Source organism: Bufo bufo, chromosome 9, assembly GCF_905171765.1.
Source record: "Bufo bufo chromosome 9, aBufBuf1.1, whole genome shotgun sequence".
NCBI classification, from domain to species: Eukaryota; Metazoa; Chordata; class Amphibia; order Anura; family Bufonidae; genus Bufo; species Bufo bufo.
This window is the reverse complement of record NC_053397.1, coordinates 124,036,715-124,063,026: the sequence shown is the minus strand read 5'-3', so window position 1 is coordinate 124,063,026 and position 26,312 is coordinate 124,036,715. Positions and strand designations below refer to the sequence as shown.

Below are 26,312 nucleotides of genomic sequence, written 5' to 3'. Positions count from 1 at the left end.
TGAGCTGACAGAAGAGCTAGATCATCTCAGGGCCAAGGTAGTAGACTTAGAGGACCGGTCCCGCCGGAACAACATTAAATTTTGCGGGATCCCTGAAGAAATTGCATCCAAAGATTTACTTTCTTACTTCAGGGCCTCATGAAGACCCTCATCCCAGACCTCTCCTCGCATGATTTAACCATTGATAGAGCACACAGAGATGTACTAGCTAGAGTGAGTTTCTTCCATATTGAGGCGCTGATGGCAAGAGCAAGGAAGGGGCTCTGCCCTCCCCTTATGAGCAGATTAAAATGTTTGCAGATCTATCTGCTCACACCCTTCAGCACCATCGTGCACTGGGCCTGTTCACTACAGCCCTAAGGCAACATAACATCCCATACAGATGGGGATTCCCGACAAAAGTTCTAATCCAGCATCAAGGGTCCCTCCATGCCATATGCTCGCTGCAGTAAGGAAAAGAACTCTTGGACTCTTGGAACATCACCATGGAAGATTCCAGTCCAGGCCCGAGAGCACTCACCCGGCTACATCCAGAATGGCGGTAAATGTCACAGAAGAGGAGGCCCAAACATTGATTCTATGGTTCTACTGATAATAGGCACAGAGGCGCTGTGCGGCTTCTTCCCGGACTTGAACCGTAAGATATGCCCGAAATAGTTAGTCGGCACTTAATGCTGGCCTGGTTCTTTACTTTGTTCTGTTTTTCTCAATTAGTTTGTTTTATTGTTTTCAACTTTTTCATGTATATTTACTTCTTTGGTTTCTCTCGAGGGCTTATACCGGATCTGCCACTTGGGCCCACTGTGGCCGCAGACACCGTCTCCTGCCTGGTCTCAGATATACATTGTCTATTCACCAATATTATCTAATACCACAACTGTTAAAGATGAGTGAATTGTATTCTATATTTTGTATCTCTAGGACTGTAATGAGTTAACTTTTTCTTTTTCAAGTGCCTCCCACCCCCCTCTTTGTTTCAAGACTGGAGAAGAGAGGGGGGGGGCAAAGAGCTGTGCTGTGAGAAGTGTCTGTTTTCTCATCTTTGTATAGGTGTATAGATTGTGGAGGAATGCATAAGCCAATCATATGGGTTGATGATATATACCTATTATTCACTGCCTATAGAGAAGCACCTCCTTGAAGTGTCACATATGACGTATGCAGTATTATTGTTAGAATAGAAGCCATTACAAAATGGCGATGGTAACCAAATGTTTACATTAGTTCACATTCCAAAGTAGTGCCCAGTGCGCAGATGCAGGTGTATTATCTCCTCTCTCTTATCTCTTCTTCCTTTTGAGCCAATGAAATAATGCTCTCAGAAAGTACTGCCCTCTTCTGAAGATGTATATACAGCTTACTATATGTAATAAAAGTTAGAGATTGCTTTGACCAGCTCCTGTGTCAGTGTCTAGTCTCTCAACCACGCGTGGAGATTAACCCCCTGGGGGTACATTGATTTGGAGCACCAGAGTGTATCTCAAATGCTATAATTTAGGGCTACTTCATCAAATGGCGACCACGAAGGGACTCTAAGCGAAAGTAGCATCCAACAGCTGACAAGACGGGCCCCTGAGCTTGATGAACGGCAGAGGGGAGAGGACTGCAGCCTCAAAGAAAGGTGAGAAAACTTTATCTCATCTGCCTTTCTGCTATTTACTTCGTCATGCTCAGATAGCTCAGTCTGCTGTGAGGTGGTATCGGCTGTAATGCTGAAAGCTTAGAGTCTATAGAACCAATAGTCTGAAATTATAGATCACTCTGGTGTGTATATGTTTTGTGTGTGTCTGTGATTTGTCTGAGGAGTGAGTTGAGCACAGACGGTAAGACCACAGACAAAGGGAGGGGACAGTAACCTCCTGGTTTGCAAAGGGGAGCTGTCGCACCGAGGTGTGGGACAAAGTAAACTCCGGCTGACCTGGCCAGGAAGACGCGTGGAGCCTCATGACCCTTATCTAGGGAAGACTGCGGAGATATTCTCCACCTGACCTGACCCCAGGAAGACGCAGCGGAGCCCGCCTGACCCCTGGAGCAGGGGAAGACGTGCGGAGAGTCCCAGCTGACTAGTCAGACGTGATAGTCAGATTTGAGCCAACCAGTGGGGAGGGTGAATCCTTTGTCTGCGGAGGAAAGGGTTAAAGGTGCTGATCACTCCTCTGTTTTGTGTGTGTCAGTCTGAAATACTGTTGTTGAGATGGGTCAGTCCCACTCACATGAAGAAGGAGAATATACTGCTCCTCAGCTTGTAGCGAGAGAAGAAGGAAGTCAACATGTAAAAAATTATAAGAAGTTAATGAAGATTATAGGATGTGATATTAATAGAGAATTGAAAGTTAAAATGTGAAAAAATAATGTTACAGAGCAGTGTCAGGATGTTAATTGATGGCACTAGCAAGAAAGAAAGTGCCCCAGTGTCTGCAATCAGAATGGCGCTTGTGTTAAATGTTCAGAAATTAACTGGTTAAGTTTTGTTACCCTAATGATATGTGTGTGTTTAAATAGGGAAGATACTAGCACTAGCATTAGAGATTACAGCAGTAAAAGATGGTCAGTTAATGGATAAGTATTGTATGTATCTAGTGTGAGCTACAGAGATCCAATTCCCCCGCCTTCACACAAAAACATTCCTGAGATAAGGGAAGCGGGCAGGGAATCATGCAGAGTAAGTGATGTGTAATATATTATACAAGACAAAGAATTGTTCAATAATTTTCTTTCTTCTTTCCCAAGCAGTGTAATGTGGGAATCCAGCTTTTAACAAAATGACTGTATGATTATAACATGTATATTGTCTTCTTATAAGATTTGATTAATCACAGAGTGAAGACCAGAAGACATTGGAAAACAGCAATTCTGGGTGTGGTGTGGCTATCTGTTTCCAGGAAAGCTGTGTTTGTCTGTGCTGCAAGTTTTGGGATGAAACAAAGTAAATTATGTGGCTGGGTTGGAAGACAAATGATTTAGTGGAATGTGAATGGGTGTGGCTTTGAGTTGTAGTTGAGTCAAAAATGTGTGAAGACTGATGGATGTTTTTAGCAGAGCTGTGAATGCAATTCATATTTTATGTATAAGGGCGTGGTTATGAGCTGTTTGTGAAAATGAGTACATGAAAATGTGAATGCGTATGGAGTACGATATTTGTTTTTTAAAGGGAACCTGTCACCTGGATTTTGGGTATAGAGCTGAGGACATGGGTTGCTAGATGGCCACTAGCACATCCGCAATACCCAGTCCCCATAGCTCTGTGTGCTTTTATTGTGTAAAAAAAATGATTTGATACATATGCAAATTAACATAAAAGAGTCATATCTTACTCGTGTGACCAGAGAAGAGTCATATTTTCAAGCTCTGACTCATCTCAGGTTAATTTGCATATGTTTCAAATCGGTTTTTATACACAATAAAAGGACACAGAGCTATGGGGACTGAGTATGGCGGATGTGCTAGCGGCGATCTTGCAACCCATGTCCTCAGCTCTATACCCAAAATCCAGGTGACAGGTTCCCTCTAAATAATATGTGCATTGAGGATTTTATTTTATTTTCCTTAGAAGATTTTGGGGTTTTTATTAGTGCCAACAGTGTTGATTGAGCTGTACATTTTTTTAAATTGAAGTCAATGAAAAGTTTCTTATGGGCCCTTTGTGTGTTCATGTCTGTATTGTCAGATCTGTTTGTTTCAATGTTTGAAGTTACGTGTTACATGTTAAGTGTTGTGCTTAACATCAGAGCTCTGTTCTTATGGATAGCTGGGACACTACTGACAGACAAAAGGAGGACCACAGCGTCCAACTGAAAGGGGTGGACTTAGATGACTCAGAGCGGAGGGAGGAGGATAGGGGTGGACGTTACAGACAACGACAGCCCTTGTGCCCATCCCCTAGTTATAAGACACTCCCATGGAAGATGAGAAGTCCTGTTTTCCAGTCTATTAATTCCGCGATAGGAAAAGTTGGATACTTCTGTAAGCCAAAATGCAGAGTAACATCAAGCAGCATTGGGAGGTTCAGTGGTGCCAACCATAGGTAGTGTTCCTTTGGCATTGCTTCAGCCCTGATGTCAAACGCCTCATTGAAGTGAGGAAAAAGTAAGTCTGCCACCCTATAATGGTCCTGGGAGATGGGCCTGCAGAGTCTGTGGGACCCAGATCCCAGAAGAGAGAGTGTTGTGCTGTGTGTGGTACTCCTCGTCCACACCACACGAGAGGATTGTATTCTATGTTGACCATGCCCGGATCACTGTCAGTCCCCACAGACACCCATGTTTTTTTTTGTCATAAGTAGGGATGAGCGAACCCGAACTGTATAGTTCGGGTTCGTACCGAATTTTGGGGTGTCCGTGACACGGACCCGAACCCGAACATTTTCGTAAAAGTCCGGGTTCGAGTTCGGTGTTCGGCGCTTCTTGGCGCTTTTTGAAAGGCTGCAAAGCAGCCAATCAACAAGCGTCATACTACTTGCCCCAAGAGGCCATCACAGCCTTGCCTACTATTGGCATGGCTGTGATTGGCCAGTGCAGCATGTGACCCAGCCTCTATATAAAGCTTGGGTCACGTAGCGCTGCACGTCACTCTGCTGATTCAAGCATAGGGAGAGGTTGCAGCTGCGACGTTAGGGCGAGATTAGGCAGATTAACTCCTCAAAAGATTCATTCTGTGTTCGATCTGCAGCTGTGGATCATTGAAGTGCTAATATTGACTTGCTCAATTTTTTGAGGCTGCCCAGAGCGTTTTTAGATCAATTTTTTTCTGGGTGATCGGCGGCCATTTCTGTGACTTGTGGGTGCGCCAGCCACAAGCTCTCACCAAGTGTATTTAACCATCGATAGTGTGGTTATTTTGTGCTATATCCTACATCAGCTGCAGGCTGAGCCTGTGTCACCGAAGTGCATTTAAACCATCAACAGTCTGGTTATTTTTTGGCCATATACTACATCAGGCTGCAGGCTGAGCCTGTGTCACCGAAGTGCATTTAAACCATCGACAGTCTGGATTATTTTTTTGCCATATACTACATCTGGTGCAGGCTGAGCCTGTGTCACCCAAGTGCATTTTAACCATCAACAGTGTGGTTATTTTTTGGCCATATATACATCAGGGGCAAGGTTGAGCCTGTCACCCAGCGCCTAAAAAATAGACCTGACATTTCTATTCAACCAAATCTGTACTGTTTTAGCTGGTCAAGTTATTTGTAGTGACCGTAAAAGCACACTTTTTTTTCTGGGTTGAAAAACCATTCCCAAATTTGCCATTCTCAAAATAACTAGTTTCCTGGTATTTGAGGCCTACTTGAAATCTATCCCAAAAAGAATATCTTATCATTGAAGGTGACTGATAGTGTCATTCAGAAAAACCTAAGACACACGCTAGCGTGCAGATAGAAGTCTGATTCTGTGATTAAACCTATACCTGTCACACAGCGCAAAAAAAAAAACAGGCCTCACATCTCTATTTAACCAAATCTGTACTGTTTTAGCTGGTCAAGTTATTTGTAGTGACCGTAAAAGCACACTTTTTTTTCTGGGTTGAAAAAACCATTCCCAAATTTGCCATTCTCAAAATAACTAGTTTCTGGTATTTGAGGCCTACTTGAAATCTATCCCAAAAAGAATATCTTACATTGAAGGTGCTGATAGTGTCATTCAGAAAAACCTAAGACACCGCTAAGCGTGCAGATAGAAGTCTGATCTGTGATTAAACCTATACCTGTCACACAGCGCAAAAAAAAAACAGGCCTCACATATCTCTATTTAACCAAATCTGTACTGTTTTAGCTGGTCAAGTTATTTGTAGTGACCGTAAAAGCACACTTTTTTTTTCTGGGTTGAAAAACCATTCCCAAATTTGCCATTCTCAAAATAACTAGTTTCTGGTATTTGAGGGCCTACTTGAAATCTATCCCAAAAAGAATATCTTACATTGAAGTACTGATAGTGTCATTCAGAAAAACCTAAGACACACGCTAGCGTGCAGATAGAAGTCTGATTCTGTGATTAAACCTATACCGTGTCACACAGCGCAAAAAAAAAACTGGGCCTCACATCTCTATTTAACCAAATCGTACAGTTTTAGCTGGTCAAGTTATTTGTAGTGACCTGTAAAAGCACACCTTTTTTCTGTGGGTATGAAAAAACATTCCCAAATTTGCCATTCTCAAAATAACTAGTTTCTGGTATTTGAGGCCTACTTGAAATCTATCCCAAAAAGAATATCTTACATTGAAGTTAGCTGATAGTGTGCATTCAGAAAAACCTAAGACACACGCTAGCGTGCTGATAGAAAATCTGATTCTGTGATTAAAACCTATACCTGTCACACAGCGCAAAAAAAAAACAGGCCTCACATCTCTATTTAACCAAATCTGGTACTGTTTTAGCTGGTCAAGTTATTTGTAGTGACCGTAAAAGCACAATTTTTTTCTGGGTTGAAAAACCATTCCAAATTTGCCATTCTCAAAATAACTAGTTTCTGGTATTTGAGGCCTACTTGAAATCTATCCAAAAAGAATATCTTACATTGAAGGCTAGTGATAGTGTCATTCAGAAAAACCTAAGAAACACGCTAGCGATGCTGATAGAAATCTGATTCTGTGATTAAACCTATACCTGTCACACAGCGCTCAAATAAAAAACAGGCCTCACATCTCTATTTACACCAAATCTGTACTGTTTTAGCTGGTCAAGTTATTTGTAGTGACCGTAAAAGCACACTTTTTTTTTCTGGGTTGAAAAACCATTCCCAAATTTGCCATTCTCAAAATAACTAGTTTCTGGTATTTGAGGCCTACTTGAAATCTATCCCAAAAAGAATATCTTACATTGAAGGTAGCTGATAGTGTCATTCAGAAAAACCTAAGACACACGCATAGCGTGCTGATAGAAGTCTGATTCTGTGATTAAACCTATACCTGTCACACAGCGCAAAAAAAAACAGGCCTCACATCTCTATTTAACCAAATCTGTACTGTTTTAGCTGGTCAAGTTATTTGTAGTGTACCGTCAAAAGCACACTTTTTTTCTGGGTTGAAAAACCATTCCCAAATTTTGCCATTCTCAAAATAACTAGTTTCTGGTATTTGAGGCCTACTTGAAATCTATCCCAAAAAGAATACTTACATTGAAGGTAATGATAGTGTCATTTCAGAAAAACCTAAGACACACGCTAGCGTGCTGATAGAAGTCTGATTCTGTGATTAAACCTATACCTGTCACACAGCGCAAAAAAAAAAAAAAACAGGCCTCACATCTCTATTTAACCAAATCTGTACTGTTTTAGCTGGTCAAGTTATTTGTAGTGACCGTAAAAGCACACTTTTTTTGCTGGGTTTGAAAAACCATTCCCAATTTTGCCATTCTCAAAATAACTAGTTTCTGGTATTGAGGCCTACTTGAAATCTATCCCAAAAAGAATATCTTACATTGAAGCTAGTGATAGTGTCATTTAGAAAAACCTAAGACACACGCTAGCGTGCTGATAGAAGTCTATTCTGTGATTAAAACCTATACCTGTCAAACAGCGCAAAAAAAAACAGGCCTCACATCTCTATTTAACCAAATCTGTACTGTTTTAGCTGGTCAAGTTATTTGTAGTGACCGTAAAAAGCACACTTTTTTTTCTGGTTGAAAAAACCATTCCCAAATTTGCCATTCTCAAAATAACTAGTTTCAGGTATTTGAGGCCTACTTGAAATCTATCCCAAAAAGAATATCTTACATTGAAGCTATGATAGTGTCATTCAGAAAAACCAAAGACACACGCTAGCGTGCTGATAGAATCTGATTCTGTGATTAAACCTATACCTGTCACACAGCGCAAAAAAAAACAGGCCTCACATCTCTATTTAACCAATCTGTACTGTTTTAGCTGGTCAAGTTATTTGTAGTGACCGTCAAAAGCACACTTTTTTTCTGGTTGAAAAACCATCCCAAATTTGTCCATTCTCAAAATAACTAGTTTCTGGTATTTGAGGCCTACTTGAAATCTATCCCAAAAAGAATATCTTACATTGAAGTACTGATAGTGTCATTCAGAAAAACCTAAGACACACGCTAGCGTGCTGATAGAAGTCTGATTCTGTGATTAAACCTATACCTGTCACACAGCGCAAAAAAAAACAGGCCTCACATCTCTATTTAACCAAATCTGTACTGTTTTAGCTGGTCAAGTTATTTGTAGTTGACAGTAAAAGCACACTTTTTTTTCTGGGTTGAAAAACCATTCCCAAATTTGCCATTCTCAAAATAACTAGTTTCTGGTATTTGAGGCCTACTTGAAATCTATCCCAAAAAGAATATCTTACATTGAAGCTAGTGATAGTGTCATTTAGAAAAACCTAAGACACACGCTAGCGTGCTGATAGAAGTCTGATTCTGTGATTAAACTATACCTGTCACACAGCGCAAAAAAAAACAGGGCCTCACATCTCTATTTAACCAAATCTTTCTGTTTTAGCTGGTCAAGTTATTTGTAGTGACCGTAAAAGCACACTTTTTTTTCTGGGTTGAAAAACCATTCCTAATTTGCCATTCTCAAAATAACTAGTTTCTGGTATTGAGGCCTACTTGAAATCTATCCCAAAAAGAAAATCTTACATTGAAGCTATTGATAGTGTCATTCAGAAAACCTAAGACACACGCTAGCGTGCTGATAGAAAGTCTGATTCTGTGATTAAACCTATACCTGTCACACAGCGCAAAAAAAAACAGGCCTCACATCTCTATTTAACCAAATCTGTACTGTTTTTAGCTGGTCAATTATTTGTAGTGACCGTAAAAGCACACTTTTTTTTCTGGGTTGAAAAACCATTCCCAAATTTGCCATTCTCAAAATTGTGGTGAACGGGAACAATGAGGAAAACATCTAATAAGGGACGCGGACGTGGACATGGTCGTGGTGGTGTTAGTGGACCCTCTGGTGCTGGGAGAGGACGTGGCCGTTCTGCCACAGCCACACGTCCTAGTGAACCAACTACCTCAGGTCCCAGTAGCCAGCAGAATTTACAGCAATATTTGGTGGGGCCCAATGCCGTTCTAAGGATGGTAAGGCCTGAGCAGGTGCAGGCATTAGTCAATTGGGTGGCCGACAATGGATCCAGCACGTTCACATTATCTCCCACCCAGTCTTCTGCAGAAAGCGCACAGATGGCACATGAAAACCAAGCCCATGGGTCTGTCACATCACCCCCATGCATATCAGGGAAACTGTCTGAGCCTCAAGTTATGCAGCAGTCTCTTATGCTGTTTGAAGACTCTGCTGCCAGGGTTTCCCAAGGGCATCCACCTAGCCCTTCCCCAGGGGTGGAAGAGATAGAATGCACTAACGCACAACCACTTATTTTTCCTGATGATGAGGACATGGGAATACCACCTCAGCACGTCTCTGATGATGACGAAACACAGGTGCCAACTGCTGCGTCTTTCTGCAGTGTGCAGACTGAACAGGAGGTCAGGGATCAAGACTGGGTGGAAGACGATGCAGGGGACGATGAGGTCCTAGACCCCACATGGAATGAAGGTCGTGCCACTGACTTTCACAGTTCGGAGGAAGAGGCAGTGGTGAGACCGAGCCAACAGCGTAGCAAAAGAGGGAGCAGTGGGCAAAATCAGAACACCCGCCGCCAAGAGACTCCCGCCTGCTACTGACCGCCGCCATCTGGGACCGAGCACCCCTAAGGCAGCTTCAAGGAGTTCCCTGGCATGTACTTCTTCAAACAATGTGCTGACGACAAGACCCGAGTGGGTTTGCACGCTGTGCCATCAGAGCCTGAAGCGAGGCATTAACGTTCTGAACCTTAGCACAACCTGCATGACCAGGCACCTGAATGCAAAGCATGAACTGCAGTGGAGTAAACACCTTAAAAACAAAGAAGTCACTCAGGCTCCCCCTGCTACCTCCTCTTCTGCTGCTGCCTCGGCTCTTCTGCTGCTGCCGCCGCCTCGGCCTCTTCCTCTGCCTCTGGAGGAACGTTGGCACCTGCCCGCCCAGCAAACATGGGATGGACCACCAACACCACCACCTGCGTCACCAAGCATCTCAACCATGTCACACGGCAGCGTTCAGCTCTCCATCTCACAAACATTTGAGAGAAAGCGTAAATTCCCACTCTAGCCACCCTCGATCCCTGGCCCTGAATGCCAGCATTTCTAAACTACTGGCCTATGAAATGCTGTCATTTAGGCTGGTGGACACACACAGCTTCAAACAGCTCATGTCACTTGCTGTCCCACAGTATGTTGTTCCCAGCCGCCACTACTTCTCCAAGAGAGCCGTGCCTTCCCTGCACAAACAAGTGTCCGATAAAATCAAGTGTGCACTGCGCAACGCCATCTGTGGCAAGGTCCACCTAACCACAGATACGTGGACCAGTAAGCACGGCCAGGGACGCTATATCTCCCTAACTGCACACTGGGTAATGTAGTGGCGGCTGGGCCCCAGGGCGGAGAGCTGTTTGGCGCACGTCCTTCCGCCGCCAAAGGATCGCAGGGCAACATTCTTTGCCTCCTGTCTCCTCCTCCTCCTACTCAGCTTCCTCCGCCTCTTCTTCCACCTGCTCATCCAGTCAGCCACACACCTTCACCACCAACTTCAGCACAGCCACGGGGTAAACGTCAGCAGGCCATTCTGAAACTCATATGTTTGGGGGACAGGCCCCACACCGCACAGGAGTTGTGGCGGGGTATAGAACAACAGACCGACGAGTGGTTGCTGCCGGTGAGCCTCAAGCCCGGCCTGGTGGTGTGCGATAATGGGCAAATCTCGTTGCAGCTCTGGGACTAGCCGGTTTGACGCACATCCTTGCCCTGGCGCATGTGCTGAATTTGGTGGTGCAGAAGTTCATTCGCAACTACCCCGACATGTCAGAGCTGCTGCATAAAGTGCGGGCCGTCTGTTCGCGCTTCCGGCGTTCACACCCTGCCGCTGCTCGCCTGTCTGCGCTACAGCGTAACTTCGGCCTTCCCGCTCACCGCCTTATATGCGACGTACCACCAGGTGGAACTCCACCTTGCATATGCTGGACAGACTGTGCGAGCAGCAGCAGGCCATAGTGGAGTTTCAGCTGCAGCACGCACGGGTCTTCGCACTGCGGATCAGACACACTTCACCACCAATGACTGGGCCTCCATGCGAGACCTGTGTGCCCTGTTGCGCTGTTTCGAGTACTCCACCAACATGGCCAGTGGCGATGACGCCCGTTATCAGCGTTACAATACCACTTCTATGTCTCCTTGAGAAAACACTTAGGGCGATGATGGAAGAGGAGGTGGCCCAGGAGAAGAGGAGGAAGAGGGGTCATTTTTAGCACTTTCAGGCCAGTCTCTTCAAAGTGACTCAGAGGGAGGTTTTTTGCAACACCAGAGGCCAGGTACAAATGTGGCCAGACAGGGCCCACTACTGAGGACGAGGAGGACGAGGATGAGGAGGAGGTGGAGGAGGATGAGGATGAAGCATTGTTCACAGCGGGGGTGGCACCCAAAGCAGCTCGGGCCCATCACTGGTGCGTGGCTGGGGGGAAACACAGGACGATGACGATACGCCCTCCCACAGAGGGACAGCTTGTCCTTACCTCTGGGCAGCCTGGCACACATGAGCGACTACATGCTGGCAGTGCCTGCGCAACGACAGCAGAGTTGCCCACATTTTAACGTGTGCGGAATACTGGGTTGCCACCCCTGCTGGATCCCCCGGTACAAAGACAATGTGCCCGCCTCCTTACTTCCTGCACTGGAGCGTGATAGGAAGATGCGCGAGTACAAGCGCACGTTGGTAGACGCGCTACTGAGAGCATTCCCAAATGTCACAGGGGAACCAGTGGAAGCCCAAGGCGAAGGCAGAGGAGGAGCAAGAGGTCGCCAACGCAGCTGTGTCACGGCCAGCTCCTCTGAGGGCAGGGTTAGCATGGCAGAGATGTGGAAAAGTTTTGTCACCAGCCACAGCTAACTGCACCACCACCTGATACGGAACGTGTTAGCAGGAGGCAACATTTCACTAACATGGTGGAACAGTACCTGTGCACACCCCTCCACGTACTGACTGATGGTTCGGCCCCATTCAACTTCTGGGTCTCCAAATTGTCCACGTGGCCAGAGCTAGCCTTTTATGCCTTGGAGGTGCTGGCCTGCCCGGCGGCCAGCGTTTTGTCTGAACGTGTATTCAGCACGGCAGGGGGCGTCATTACAGACAAACGCAGCCGCCTGTCTACAGCCAATGTAGACAAGCTGACGTTCATAAAAATGAACCAGGCATGGATCCCACAGGACCTGTCCATCCCTTGTGCAGATTAGATATTAACTACCTCCCCTTAACAATATATTATTCTACTCCAGGGGCACTTCCTCATTCAATACTATTTTTATTTCATTTTACCATTATATTGCGGGCAACCCAAAGTTGAATGAACCTCTCCTCTGTCTGGGTGCCGGGCCTAATGTGTGACAGTGGCCTGTTCCAGTGGTGGGTGACGTGAAGCCTGATTCTCTGCTATGACATGAAGACTTATTCTGTGCTGACATAAGCCAGATTCTCTGTTTACGCGACCTCTCTCCTCTGCCTGGGTGCCTGGGCCTAAATATGTGACAGTGGCCTGTTTCCAGTGGTGGGTGACGTGAAGCCTGATTCTCTGCTATGTCATGAATACAGATTCTGCGCTGACATAAGGCCAGATTCTCTGTTACGGGACCTCTCTCCTCTGCCTGGGTCTAAATGTGTGACAGTGGCCTGTTCCAGTGGTGGGTGACGTGAAGCCTGATTCTGTGCTATGACATGAATACAGATTCTGCGCTGACATAAGGCCAGATTCTCTGTTACGACCTCTCTCCTCTGCCTGGGTGCCTGGGCCTAAATGTTTGACAGTGGCCTGTTCCAGTGTGGGTGACGTGAAGCCTGATTCTCTGCTATGACATGAATACAGAGTTCTGCGCTGACATAAGGCCAGATTCTCTGTTACGGGACCTCTCTCCTCTGCCTGGGTGCCTGGGCCTAAATGTGTGACAGTGGCCTGTTCCAGTGGTGGGTGACGTGAAGCCTGATTCTCTGCTATGACATGAATACAGATTCTGCGCTGGCATAAGGCCAGATTCTCTGTTACGGGACCTCTCTCCTCTGCCTGGGTGCCGGGGCCTAAATGTGTGACAATGGCCTGTTCCAGTGGTGGGTGACGTGAGGCCTGATTCTCTGCTATGACATGAATACAGATTCTGCGCTGACATAAGGCCAGATTCTCTGTTACGGGACCTCTCTCCTCTGCCTGGGTGCCTGGGCCTAAATGTGTGACAGTGGCCTGTTCCAGTGGTGGGTGACGTGAAGCCTGATTCACTGCTATGACATGAAGACAGATTCTGTGCTGACATAAGGCCAGATTCTCTGTTACGGGACCGCTCTCCTCTGTCTGGGTGCCGGGGCCTAAATGTGTGACAGTGGCCTGTTCCAGTGGTGGGTGACGTGAAGCCTGATTCTCTGCTATGACATGAATACAGATTCTGCGCTGACATAAGACCAGATTCTCTGTTACGGGACCTCTCTCCTCTGCCTGGGTGCCTGGGCCTAAATGTGTGACAGTGGCCTGTTCCAGTGTGGGTGACGTGAAGCCTGATTCTCTGCTATGACATGAAGACAGATTCTGTGCTGACATCAGGCCAGATTCTCTGTTACGGGACCTCTCTCCTCTGCCTGGGTGCCGGGGCCTAAATGTGTGACAGTGGCCTGTTCCAGTGGTGGGTGACATGAAGCCTGATTCTCTTCTATGACATGAAGACTGATTCTGCGCTGACATGAAGCCAGATTCTCTGCTATGGCATGAAGAGACTGATTCTCTGCTGACATGAAGCCAGATTCTTTGCTATGGCATGAAGAGACTGATTCTCTGCTGACGTGAAGCCAGATTCTCTGCTATGGGACCTCTGTCCAATTGATATTGGTTCTTTTATTTTTTATTTTTATTTTAATTCATTTCCCTATCCACATTTGTTTGCAGGGGATTTACCTACACGTTGCTGCCTTTTGCAGCCCTCTAGCTCTTTCCTGGGCTGTTTTACAGCCTTTTTAGTGCCCAAAAGTTCGGGTCCCCATTGACTTCAATGGGGTTCGGGTTCGGGACGAAGTTCGGATCGGGTTCGGATCCCGAACCCGAACATTTCCGGGAAGTTCGGCCGAACTTCTCGAACCCGAACATCCAGGTGTTCACTCAACTCTAGTCATAAGGAAAACACAAAGACAGGTGGGGGAGAGTAGATCAAGATTAGGAAACAGGAAATCTAGTATCGGCTCTACTTTTAAACATTTTTAGCAGATTTAGTCTGGCCCAATGATATCCCTCACTCTGGGTGATAAAGAAGTAGTCCTGTTTTTTTATTGATACTGGAGCAGCCAAGACAGTTGTGCACAGCAAACATGGCCTCCGCTTATTTACTCTCCAAGGACACCAGTCTTTGGGTAGAAGTGGATGGGAAAGTAGTACGCTCCCTTTTCAACAGAAACCATCCATATTAGATTTGCCCCTAACCAAGATGCGCTTGCCCGTTTGCTGGTCAGTGGTAACGCCCCTTGTTGCCTCCTGGGTGCAGATTTGCTTGCAAAAGTACATGCTGGTATCTCATATCAGGAGGACGGCACTGTGAAGCTTACAGGTGCCCTCAATGACCAGGAACTTTGTTTGTTGGCCATTAGTGATAAAATTCCCTGGTCCATGTTTGTATCAGTACTCCCAGAAGCTGAGAAAAGCAAAACCACTCACCATTGGATGGTACATGACCTACATGCCGTTAATGAAGCCACAGTTTCTAACATAAATGTCCAGCTAAATTGATGAATACTTTATAGAGGGATCATAGAATCTGGAAATATCCAGCAGAGTTGACCCTTTAAAAGTTAACTTTTACTTACTTATACTAAATAAAATTATACCACGTTAGTGGTTCACCAGTGAAAAAGATCTTGTGAAACAAACGATAGAAAAAATATAAATTTGTTTAGACAGGGTAACCAACCATTGATGCGGTTCAGAAGGTTGGCAAACACAGGGCAGCAATGGGAAGTGTTGGGATGTGACTAGCCTTTCCCTATACTCACCCTCAATAATTCCTCAGCCCAGGGACGTCCCCTGGTGGTGGAGACTCCCTGTCCTCGTACCTGGACTGACTGCCCTCCGTTTACCCTCCTCTCAGAGAAGCACAATGCCACGGTACCCCGTAAGCCGACGGATATTTTCTGTGTCACAGGTGAATTGGTACCTGTACAGACAACAACCCATGTAGATAGACAAATAGAAACGGATGCAGTAGGTGTGAAGGTGTAGATATCACCTATAACACCAATAAAGAAAACCGACACAGGGGCATTAATAACGGTACGCTCCCAGGTTAGTTCTCACAGAACCCCTACGCGTTTCCCCTATTTCTAGGTTCATCAGGGGGTATTAACAGTCATGGGTGAACCGCGTCATATTCAAATAGATAAATCATATAGATAAATCATATAGATATACTCATGATACAGCAGAGGACACAGGACCAGAAACGAAAGCAGTAACGTGCATAGGACCAAGGGGACCATTGGATATACCCCACCTGTGAATGGAAAGTAAAGAAAATATCAGGGTGGGAACTTAATGTAGATATATAGTTCCACACCCTAGGTCTCATTACTTACTTAGTGTCCTAGGCAGTCAAAATGGCTAAAAGGCCCAATCATATAAGGGCCAGCACATTTAAGAGGCTGTAAAAAATGTAATTTAGGACTCAATTGATGCCATAGTTATAACTTGCCAATTTGGATTACAAGGTCCTTTCTTACGTTTGGGATGCGTCTCGGTATCATCCTGTTCCTCCTACTGTTCACACTTACTTCATTATCTGCTTCCCTATATACCCCATCGCCAGCTGTTCAAAATCGGCGCTGAATAGGACGCCGGGCAGGTCACTTCCGGTAGCGAGACGCCACTACATGCGTCACTACCGGTCTATGGACCGCATGTGTAACCTGCATCCGGTCTCTGGAGCGCAAGCACCCGTCACCAGCCGCCCACCAAAACACACTGCAATGCGTCATCTCTGTATCATGGACCGCATACAACGGCCGCATCCGGTCGTTTGGAACGCACTGCAGTGTCATATCCGGTCTGTAAGCCGTCCCATACTTGATCTGTAAGATCCCTTATCACGGGAGGCGGCCCCGCAGTCCGGACCATATCGCACATTAATGTATGTTGCCAGACAGCCGACAGGCAATATTTGAGGATAAAAATAATAATAATAAAGTGTGCTGAGGCCCATATTGATCGACACAGCTGACAGATATTGCTATGATGTGTGACATACATCAGTGGTCATAATTAGGAGGCGTTGTTAAAAAAGGGGGGTGATATGTGACTGGTCAGCTGGCATTTATGAGACCATAGTCGCAAGACCCTCTGATGTATATAAATATATAATATATCTGGGTACAATCCAACAGCTATTATATCACAGAATTCCCTCTTACGCCGGCATGTCACAATCACTCAGCGTAACATACTGACGAGATGATGGGTGCTGTATCAGTGTTGTCCCCATCCTATGTTGAGGATTCAGTGGTATCACCGCATCATTTACACATGGGGAAATTCGCAGAAGTGCAGTCCGAGATGCCCCCCCGTAAAGTGGGCCCAGAGGGCAACACTCTGTGGTGGCCATTAGATGTAACACTATATCAGTCGCATAGCAGAGGGAAGAGGGTATATATAGGAAAGATAAGTGTGAATCATGTACGATGAACAAAAACATGTTACACAATATTTCACCTACGTGCACGCCCTAGAAGATAGGCAGCACCAAGCGCATATTAGATAATTAGCGCTGTACAGTCGATATTCGGATACTTCGCGTATCCTATTATTTTATCCTAGCTAAAATGTTTTTACCGAGCAGGTCTATTCATGATCAGAGAGATCAAGAGAGAGCACACAGCCGCCCCCATAAATCATAGAAAACACGAGAAAGTGAGTCTCTCGTTAATCCAGAGGGGTTGCCTGAGATTTGAAACGATGAATCCAGACGCACTCCTTCTGGAGAATTTTTCGATCCCAGTCGCCACCCCTTGGTGATAGGGGAATGGTCTCCAGGACCGAAAACTTCAAACAGTTAGGGTTACCTCCATGGATATCGTTGACATGTGACGCGACCGGAGTGATGTTCTTTTTGGCTACGTCGTTCACATGCTCGCATATCCGCCGCCTGACTTGATGGTTTTGCCTATATAATCCATAGGGCATGGGCATTGACATATATATACCGCACCCTTACTCCTACAGTTATAGAAGTCCCTGATTTTGTAGGTGTGCCCAGTTACTGAACAAGTAATTGACTTTGCAGTAGATATAAAGGTGCATGCCTTGCAGGAGCCGCATCTAAACATGCCACATGGCTTACGATCCAGCCATGTCCCCACTCCACTTGGTGTTGTATAGTGGCTGTGGACCAGACGGTCTTTAAGACTCCTCCCTCGCCTATAGGTGACTCTTGGTTGTTCAGTAAGCACATCCCTGAGGTCAGGATCCATGTGTAGGATAGGCCAATATCTTTAAAGAATCGACATCACCTGTGTATTTGCTGAGTCAAAGGTAGATATCAGACGTACTGGTTGTTGCCCACTTTGTGTCTTTGGTTTAGGAACGAGAAGTTCAGTGCGCTCTCTGTCCAGGGCGTTCTGAAAAGCGCCCCCGAGAACCGTTTGGGGGTAACCCCTCTCTTTAAATCTCGTCTGGAGTTTCTTAGCTTCACCGTAGAACGCTGCATTCTCAGAACAATTTCTCCGTGTGCGTAGGTATTGGCCCCTAGGTATACCACACTTCAGGGGTGTAAGGTGATGACTTTCCCAGTGTAGCAGCGAATTGGTTGCGGTTTCCTTCCTGTACAAGCCTGCAGTCAGTTTCTCTCCCTCTTTTGTTATCCGGACATCGAGGAAGGGGATGGTATGTAGGTCAAACTCAAAGGTAAACCGCAAACCAATATCATTGCTACTTAGGACCTTAACAAAGTCTCGGAGTTCCTCTGACCCACCCTTCCAAATCACAAAAATATTGTCAATATACCGTGTCCAGAAGGTGATCTTGTCGGACCACCAAGTAGCAGCATCTGGAAACACGTATACATCCTCCCACCCGCCCAGGAAGAGATTGGCATAAGTGGGGGCACAGGGGCTCCCCATTGCTGTCCCCCTGAGCTGGTGGTAGAAGTGTGAGTTAAAAAGGAAGAAGTTGTGGGTCAGAGTGAACTCGAGAAGTCTGAGAATGAAGGTATTATGTGTTCTACAGTGAATGTCTCTCGTTTTCAGAAAGGAAAGTAATCTACAGCATAGAGACCCTTGTTATGCGGGATTGAGCTGTAAAGGGATTCAACATCAACACTGGCCAATAGGCATCCTGGGTCCACATTGATCGTCTCGATCTTGCTGAGGAAGTCCATTGTGTCTCTTGTGTATGATGGTAGGGACACAACGAACTGCCTCAGCATCCGGTCGATATATACACCACAATTCTGGGTTAAGGAGTTAACCCCAGAGACGATCGGGCGGCCTTTTAGTGGTGTAATACCCTTATGGAGGTGGCTATGGTGGGGTGGGCCGGAAGGAAAAAATTATACTCCACCGTGGAGATGACCTTATCCGCAAGGGCTCCAGTCAAAATGTCTTTTAAATCCTCACAGAACGAAGTAGAGGGGTTCACAGGTAGCACCCTGTAGCCTTCTTTATCCTTAAGGAGATCAAGACACATAGCCTGGTAAGCCGCATAATCAAGGATCACCAGGTTACCGCCCTTGTCTGACGGTTTGATTATAATTGATTTGTCATTTTCAAGGGCGATAAGTGCTTGCATCTCTGCCTGAGACAGATTAAAATAGCGGGGAGATACATGTTCCAGCTGTTCCAGGTCATTAGTCACCATTTGTAGAAAGATGTCCACACACTCATAGTTCATGGGTGGGGGCATCCTCCTACTGCTAGGCTTGAGGTCCGTAAATGGGCCCTGCCCTGGCCGGTGGCTGCCTTCCTCTCCCAACTCGCATAAGAAATGCAGAGTTGTGGAGTCTCCCTCACTGAGACCAAGTCTTGCGCATGTCTGTCTATCACTGTCCTTAAAGAACTTGTGCCATTTCAAACGCCTGCTGAACAGGTTAAGGTCCTTTGTCCAGGTGAATAGACAAAAATTTGTGGTTGGTACAAATGATAGGCCTTTGCTCAATACACTAAGTTCCAATGTACTTAGTGCACGTGACGTTAAATTCATAATCTGGAGACCGAGAGCGCACTGAACTTCTCGTTCCTAAACCAAAGACACAAAGTGGGCAACAACCAGTACGTCTGATATCTACCTTTGACTCAGCAAATACACAGGTGATGTCGATTCTTTAAAGATATTGGCCTATCCTACACATGGATCCTGACCTCAGGGATGTGCTTACTGCACAACCAAGTGTCACCTATAGGCGAGGGAGGAGTCTTAAAGACCGTCTGGTCCACAGCCACTATACAACACCAAGTGTAGTGGGGACATGGCTGGATCGTAAGCCATGTGGCATGTTTAGATGCGGCTCCTGCAAGGCATGAACCTTTATATCTACTGCAAAGTCAATTACTTGTTCAGTAACTGGGCACACCTACAAAATCAGGGACTTCTATAACTGTAGGAGTAAGGGTGCGGTATATATATGTCAATGCCCATGCCCTATGGATTATATAGGCAAAACCATCAGAGAAGTCAGGCGGCGGATATGCGAGCATGTGACCGACGTGGCCAAAAAGAACATCACTCCGGTCGCGTCACATGTCAACGATATCCATGGAGGTAACCCTAACTGTTTGAAGTTTTCGGTCCTGGAGACCATTCCCCTATCACCAAGGGGTGGCGACTGGGATCGAAAAATTCTCCAGAAGGAGTGCGTCTGGATTCATTGTTTCAAATCTCAGGCACCCCTCGGGATTAACGAGAGACTCACTTTCTCGTGTTTTCTATGATTTATGGGGGCGGCTGTGTGCTCTCTCTTGATCTCTCTGATCATGAATAGACCTGCTCGGTAAAAACATTTTAGCTAGGATAAAATAATAGGATACGCGAAGTATTCGAATATCGACTGTAAAGCGCTAATTATCTAATATGCGCTTGGTGCTGCCTATCATCTAGGGCGTGCACGTAGGTGAAATATTGTGTAACATGTTTTTGTTCATCGTACATGATTCACACTTATCTTCCCTATATATTCCCTCTTCCCTCTGCTATGCGACTGATATAGTGTTACATCTAATGGCCACCACAGAGTGTTGCCCTCTGGGCCCACTTTACGGGGGGGCATCTCGGACTGCACTTCTGCAAATTTCCTCAACATAGGATGGGGACAGCACTGATACAGCACCCATCATCTCGTCAGTATGTTACGTTGAGTGATTGTGACATGCCGGCGTAAGAGGGAATTCTGTGATATAATAGCTGTTGTATTGTACCCAGATATATTATATATTTATATACATCAGAGGGTCTTGCGACTATGGTCTCATAAATGCCAGCTGAACAGTCACATATCACCCCCCTTTTTTAACAACGCCTCCTAAGTATGACCACTGATGTATGTCACACATCATAGCAATATCTGTCAGCTGTGTCGATCAATATGGGCCTCAGCACACTTTATTATTATTATTTTTATCCTCAAATATTGCCTGTCGGCTGTCTGGCAACATACATTAATGTGCGATATGGTCCGGACTGCGGGGCCGCCTCCCGTGATAAGGGATCTTACAGATCAAGTATGGGACGGCTTACAGACGGATATGACACTGCGGTGCGTTCCAAACGACCGGATGCGGCCGTTGTATGCGGTCCATGATACGGAGATGACGCATTGCAGTGTCTTTTGGTGGGCGGCTGGTGACGGTGAGGAAACAGTGCGATACATTGGACGGAAGTGACGGGTGCTTGCGCTCCAGAGACCGGATGCAGGTTACACATGCGGTCCATAGACCGGTAGTGACGCATGTGGTGGCGTCTCGCTACCGGAAGTGACCTCCCCGGCGTCCTATTCAGCGCCGATTTTGAACAGCTGGCGATGGGGTATATAGGGAAGCAGATAATGAAGTAAGTGTGAACAGTAGGAGGAACAGGATGATACCGAGATGCAGCCCAAACGTAAGTAAGGACCTTGTAATCCGAATTGGCAAGTTATAACTATGGAATCAATTGAGTCCTATATTATATTTTTTACAGCCTCTTGGATAATGTGCTGGCCCTTATCTGATTGGGCCTTTTAGCCATTTTGACTGCCTAGGACACTAAGTAAGTAATGAGACCTAGGGTGTGGAACTATATATCTACATTAAGTTCCCACCCTGATATTTTCTTTACCTTCCATTCACAGGTGGGGTATATCCAATGGTCCCCTTGGTCCTATGCACGTTACTAATTTCGTTTCTGGTCCTGTGTCCTCTGCTGTATCATGAGTATATCTATATGATTTATCTATATGATTTATCTATTTGAATATGACGGTTCACCATGACTGTTTAATACCCCCTGATGAACCTAGAAATAGGCGAAACGCGTAGGGGTTCTGTGAGAACTAACCTGGGAGCGTACCGTTATTAATGCCCCTGTGTCGGTTTTCTTTATTGGTGTTATAGGTGATATCTACACCTTCACACCTACTGCATCCGTTTTTATTTGTCTATCTACATGGGTTGTTGTCTGTACAGGTACCAATTCACCTGTGACACAGAAAATATCCGTCGGCTTACGGGGTACCGTGGCATTGTGCTTCTCTGAGAGTAGGGTAAACGGAGGGCAGTCAGTCCATGTACGAGGACAGGGATTCTCCACCACCAGGGGACGTTCCTGGGCTGAGGAATTATTGAGGGTGAGTATAGGGACAGGCTAGGCACATCCCAACACTCCCCATTGCAGCCCTGTGTTTGCCAACCTTCTGAACAGTTTCTAACACCCACATCGTGCCCAATACACTCACCTTGTTGGTTCAGGTTCCCATTACCCCTACTAACTCCACTGTGATTGATTTGTCCTTTAGTCCCTACCGCCTCACAGATGAGTTGGTAGATGTTTTTTATGCCTAGAGCTGGCAATTTTGTGTTCCCCCACACTGGGCCTATCAGATTATTACATTTAGATTGTATTGTTATGAAGTGAGTGGCCATGACTCAGCTGTCCTCACCCAACTGCATGGCCAGCAATAGCGCCCCGTAGCATATTATTCAGCCAGACTTGATCCCGTGGCCAGAGGTGCCCCTTTCTGCATCAGAGCTGTAGTAATTGTACTAGCTATGCTTGATGAAAGCTCTGAGATAGTTCTGAACCACAAAGTGATGGTGATATTACATCTATCCTCATGAACGTACAATCCAAATGATTGTTTTGTTGCCCATTATTTGAGAATGCAGTGTTCCATTTTGTTGCCTGACAATGTTGCTCTCCAAAGGTGTAATACTTTGGACCCAGCCACCCTGTTGCCTCTGGATCAAGGGGGGAGGGAAGAGTTAGGGCACCGCACTTTAAACTTTTCTTCCAGATGCAAAGGAAGAGGCTCCTGACTGTTTGCAGATTATGTCACAGGAGGTAGTAGGATTTGGTAAATCAGCCATTAGGTAATCTAGATCATGTGCTCTTTGTGGATGGATCGAGGTATGGCCAGGATGGCAGGTACTACACAGGTTGGGCAGTGGTGATTAAACATGAACTACCACACATGTCTGCTCAAGAAGTGGCGCTAAAAGACTCTGAAGATGGCTTGCAGATATGCAGATGGAAATACAGCCAACATTTACACTGATTCCAGGTGTGTTTTTGGGATAGCCCATGACTATGGGCCCACATGGAAAGCCAGAGACTCCTTGATCGCTTCAGGTAAACCCATCGAAAATGGGGAAGCAGTGAGGTCTCTGATGGAAGCTCTCTTGTCACTAACATGAGAGGTGATGATAGCAATGAAAGGCCACTGTAAACAGGTGCAGAGGAGGCAAAGGGGAAAGCCACGGCAGATCAGACGGCAAAAATGGCTGCCAAATTACCTAAGCAGACCCCTGTCTTAAGTGGCCACAGTTCAGGTCCCTGAAATAACTCCTTCTGTCTCCTGAAAGTTCTTAAGACCTTACAGAACTAGATGGGGAAGGAGGAAGGGGACTGGTGGATGGAAAAGGGGGGACAACAAATAAGAAGGGAAACTTTGCCTTCCCAGGTCCCTCTACTCCACGATGGCACAGGCAACCCATGCAGTGATGCACCAGACAAAAACTGCTATGTGTGATTTAGTACGTAGCATATGGTACGCCCCAGGGTTCAGCACTGTAACAGTCAGACATACTCAAGTATAAATGATTTGTGCCCAGAACAATGTGGGCAAGGTGGTTAAGGTACCCAAGAAACACGTCTTGCTTTTTGTATCTGTTTCAACGTTTGCAGACTACCTTCAACTACCCAATGTGGGCATGTATGAGTATGTATTGATATGTGATGACTTGTTTTCAGGATGGCCAAAACCGTACCCAAAGAAGTAAAGAAGATTATGGCCGAAGTTGTGTGCAGGTATGGGGTACCTTAGATCATTGAAAGAGACACAGGTGTTCACTTCACAGGTGAGATGATGAAGGTTTTGGGTGTAGGACAGGCCTTACATGCTTTGTACCATCCACAAAGCAGCGTAGAGTAGGGAAAAGGTACTGAATGGGACACTAAAGTTAAAGATTCAAAAGCCTTAATAGAGTGCCTGCTGGTAGCCCTCTTTTAGTAAGGTATACGCCTAACCGTGAGACAGGCCTTTGTCCCTATAAGGTCCTTTTTGGGTCAGCCCCTAGGATAGGATTTTATTTCCCACAGCAGCTTCAGATGCGACATGGTTGTCTGACAGATTATGTGATCAGTTTTGTACAAGCATTTGACTAAAGTACATTTTCGAGTTTTTGCTTCACTTCCAGGTTTTGATAAAGTACCAGGAACCCACCCACTTGTGTCTGGAGATTGGGTGGTAGTAAAAGACACGATAGAAAAGTCCTAAAACCCTGGTTTGATGGTCCATTTCGAGTGTTGTTGACCACAAGCACAGTGAAGCTCAAAGAAAAGCATAATTGGATTGATTTCAAGGAAGTGTTGAGACTGGTTTTCCCTTGAGTGACTGTTGATCATGACTCAAAAGAATATGGAAAAAATTGTATGAAAACATTGATCATATAATGTCAACGCCAGTTAGGGAAAGATCATCTGACTTCCCCGTGCTCAAATCCAGTGTCACGGGAGGCTGTTCGCTAGGTATGGCTTGTCGTGGAAGCTGGTGAAGAGGATGTCGGAGCATTGGGACAGATGTTTAGGTTTAGGGAGAGAATGAAATTCAAGGGGGCACTGTTAAAGATGAGTGAATTTTATTCTATATTTTGTATCTCTAGGACTGTAATGAGTTAACTTTCTCTTTTTCAAGTGCCTCCCACCCCCCTCTTTGTTTCAAGACTGGAGAAGAGAGGGGGGGGGGGGGCAAAGAGCTGTGCTGTGAGAAGTGTCTGTTTTCTCATCTTTGTATAGGTGTATAGATTGTGGAGGAATGCATAAGCCAATAATATGGGTTGATGATATATACCTATTATTCACTGCCTATAGAGAAGCACCTCCTTGAAGTGTCACATATGACGTATGCAGTATTATTGTTAGAAAATAAGCCATTACAAAATGGCGATGGTAACCAGATGCCTTGGACCCTCGGCACATCAGGGTTGTCCCCATGATGATCACACAGGTGGCGTGCCACAGATGTATCACACTTATTCTTGATGTCCAGTAGGTGTTCACCAATACGTCTCCGTAATTCTCGTCTGGTCTTACCCACATACTGTACACCACATTGGCAAGTCAAAAAATATACCACTCCCTCTGTTGTACATCTAATAAAGGATCTGATGGAAAATCTTTCCTTAGTCACTTGGCTAGTAAAATATGCCCCCTTCATGATATTGCCACAAATAATGCATGAACCGCATGGGAAGGTGCCAGTGAGTATATTTTCCATCAGATCCTTCATTAGATGTACAACAGTGGGAGTGGTATATCTTTTGACTTGCCAATGTGGTGTACAGTATGTGGGTAAGACCAGACGAGAATTACGGAGACGTATTGGTGAACACCTACTGGACATCAAGAATAAGCGTGATACATCTGTGGCACGCCACGTGTGTGATCATCATGGGGGCAACCCTGATGTGCTGAGGGTCCAAGGGATCGAGCACATTGTTACATCCATTTGCGGAGGAGATATTGATGTGCCATTGCTCCGCAAAGAGACTGAATAGATTTTCAAATTGGACACAGTGCACCCCAAGTGACTAAATGAGGCAGTTTCGTTTTCCTGCTTCATTTAAGATACCAGGGGCGTAATACACGTGGCTTATCATTTTGCCACAGTGATTTTGGGTTGCATTCTTCCAGAGTGTCTATTGTCTGATGCCACCATTTCGCATGTCTTGCGGAATGGTGTCTGATATTATGGGTACTCATCCTAATTCATGTGTTGCTGTGTGGACCATTGAGGTGCTCCTTTATGGCACTTCTCATATTCTGATCCTCCTTGTAATACCTGATCAATTCTTTTAAGTGTGGTCATTCGACGATTATTTAGAACAGCATTCGATATTCCCCATATAATCGAGCATAGTTATGCTCCTCCTTGAGAGTGAATGATGCTGTACTGTGTGACGGTCTTGTCAGGGAGCACGTCAGAGGACGCGCCTCCGTCCCTGATTGGAGGCCAGAGTCGGCACCCACTCTCGGGGGGCGGGGCTTAGATTATTTATACCCGGCGTGTAGTTGGCCGCACACGGCCATCACAGCGCCGATGCACGCACGTTACAGTGCAGCAGCTTTACTTTACCTGACACCGTAATGAAGCAATCCCCCTCCTGATGAGAAACGAGATACACCTGTCATGTTGAAACGCGTTGAGCGATTGCTGTGTCATCTATATCTCAGCAAATAAGGCAGTTGCATCAAGTGCTAAATTAATCACAAGTACTGTCTGTATGTGAGCGCACCTAAGCAGACGCACCACTCAATTGTCAGGGCAGCAGCGTCAGGGTGCACCATGACCCATTAGAGCTCCTTCAATTGTATTGACTGTCCACGGCACTGCTAGTAACTTTGAGCAAGTGCATATGACAAGTGGACTAGATCAATAGTGTCAGTCCCTGCACAGAGTGGTGTGCTCACGATACCCTGTGGACTTAGGCCACACGTCAATCAGTGTGTTCCAACAATGGACGCTGGTCTGATACACAGGTTACTAGTCAGGCTTTCAGAGTGCTGGATGGAC

General features: G+C 45.7%; 1 protein-coding gene and 1 long non-coding RNA gene across 2 annotated transcripts in view; one reads left to right on the top strand and one right to left on the bottom strand.

Annotated features, from left to right (window-relative positions):
• OLFML2B (olfactomedin like 2B) overlaps positions 1-26,312 on the bottom strand; it is a 1,036,708-nt gene that overhangs the window by 604,119 nt on the left and 406,277 nt on the right. The gene's annotated exons all lie outside the window — the stretch shown is intronic.
• Positions 1,018-24,651, top strand: LOC120979749. Its single transcript, XR_005774379.1, has 4 exons — positions 1,018-1,052; positions 8,974-8,979; positions 11,330-11,335; positions 24,536-24,651. It is a non-coding gene; the product is annotated as an uncharacterized LOC120979749 (long non-coding RNA).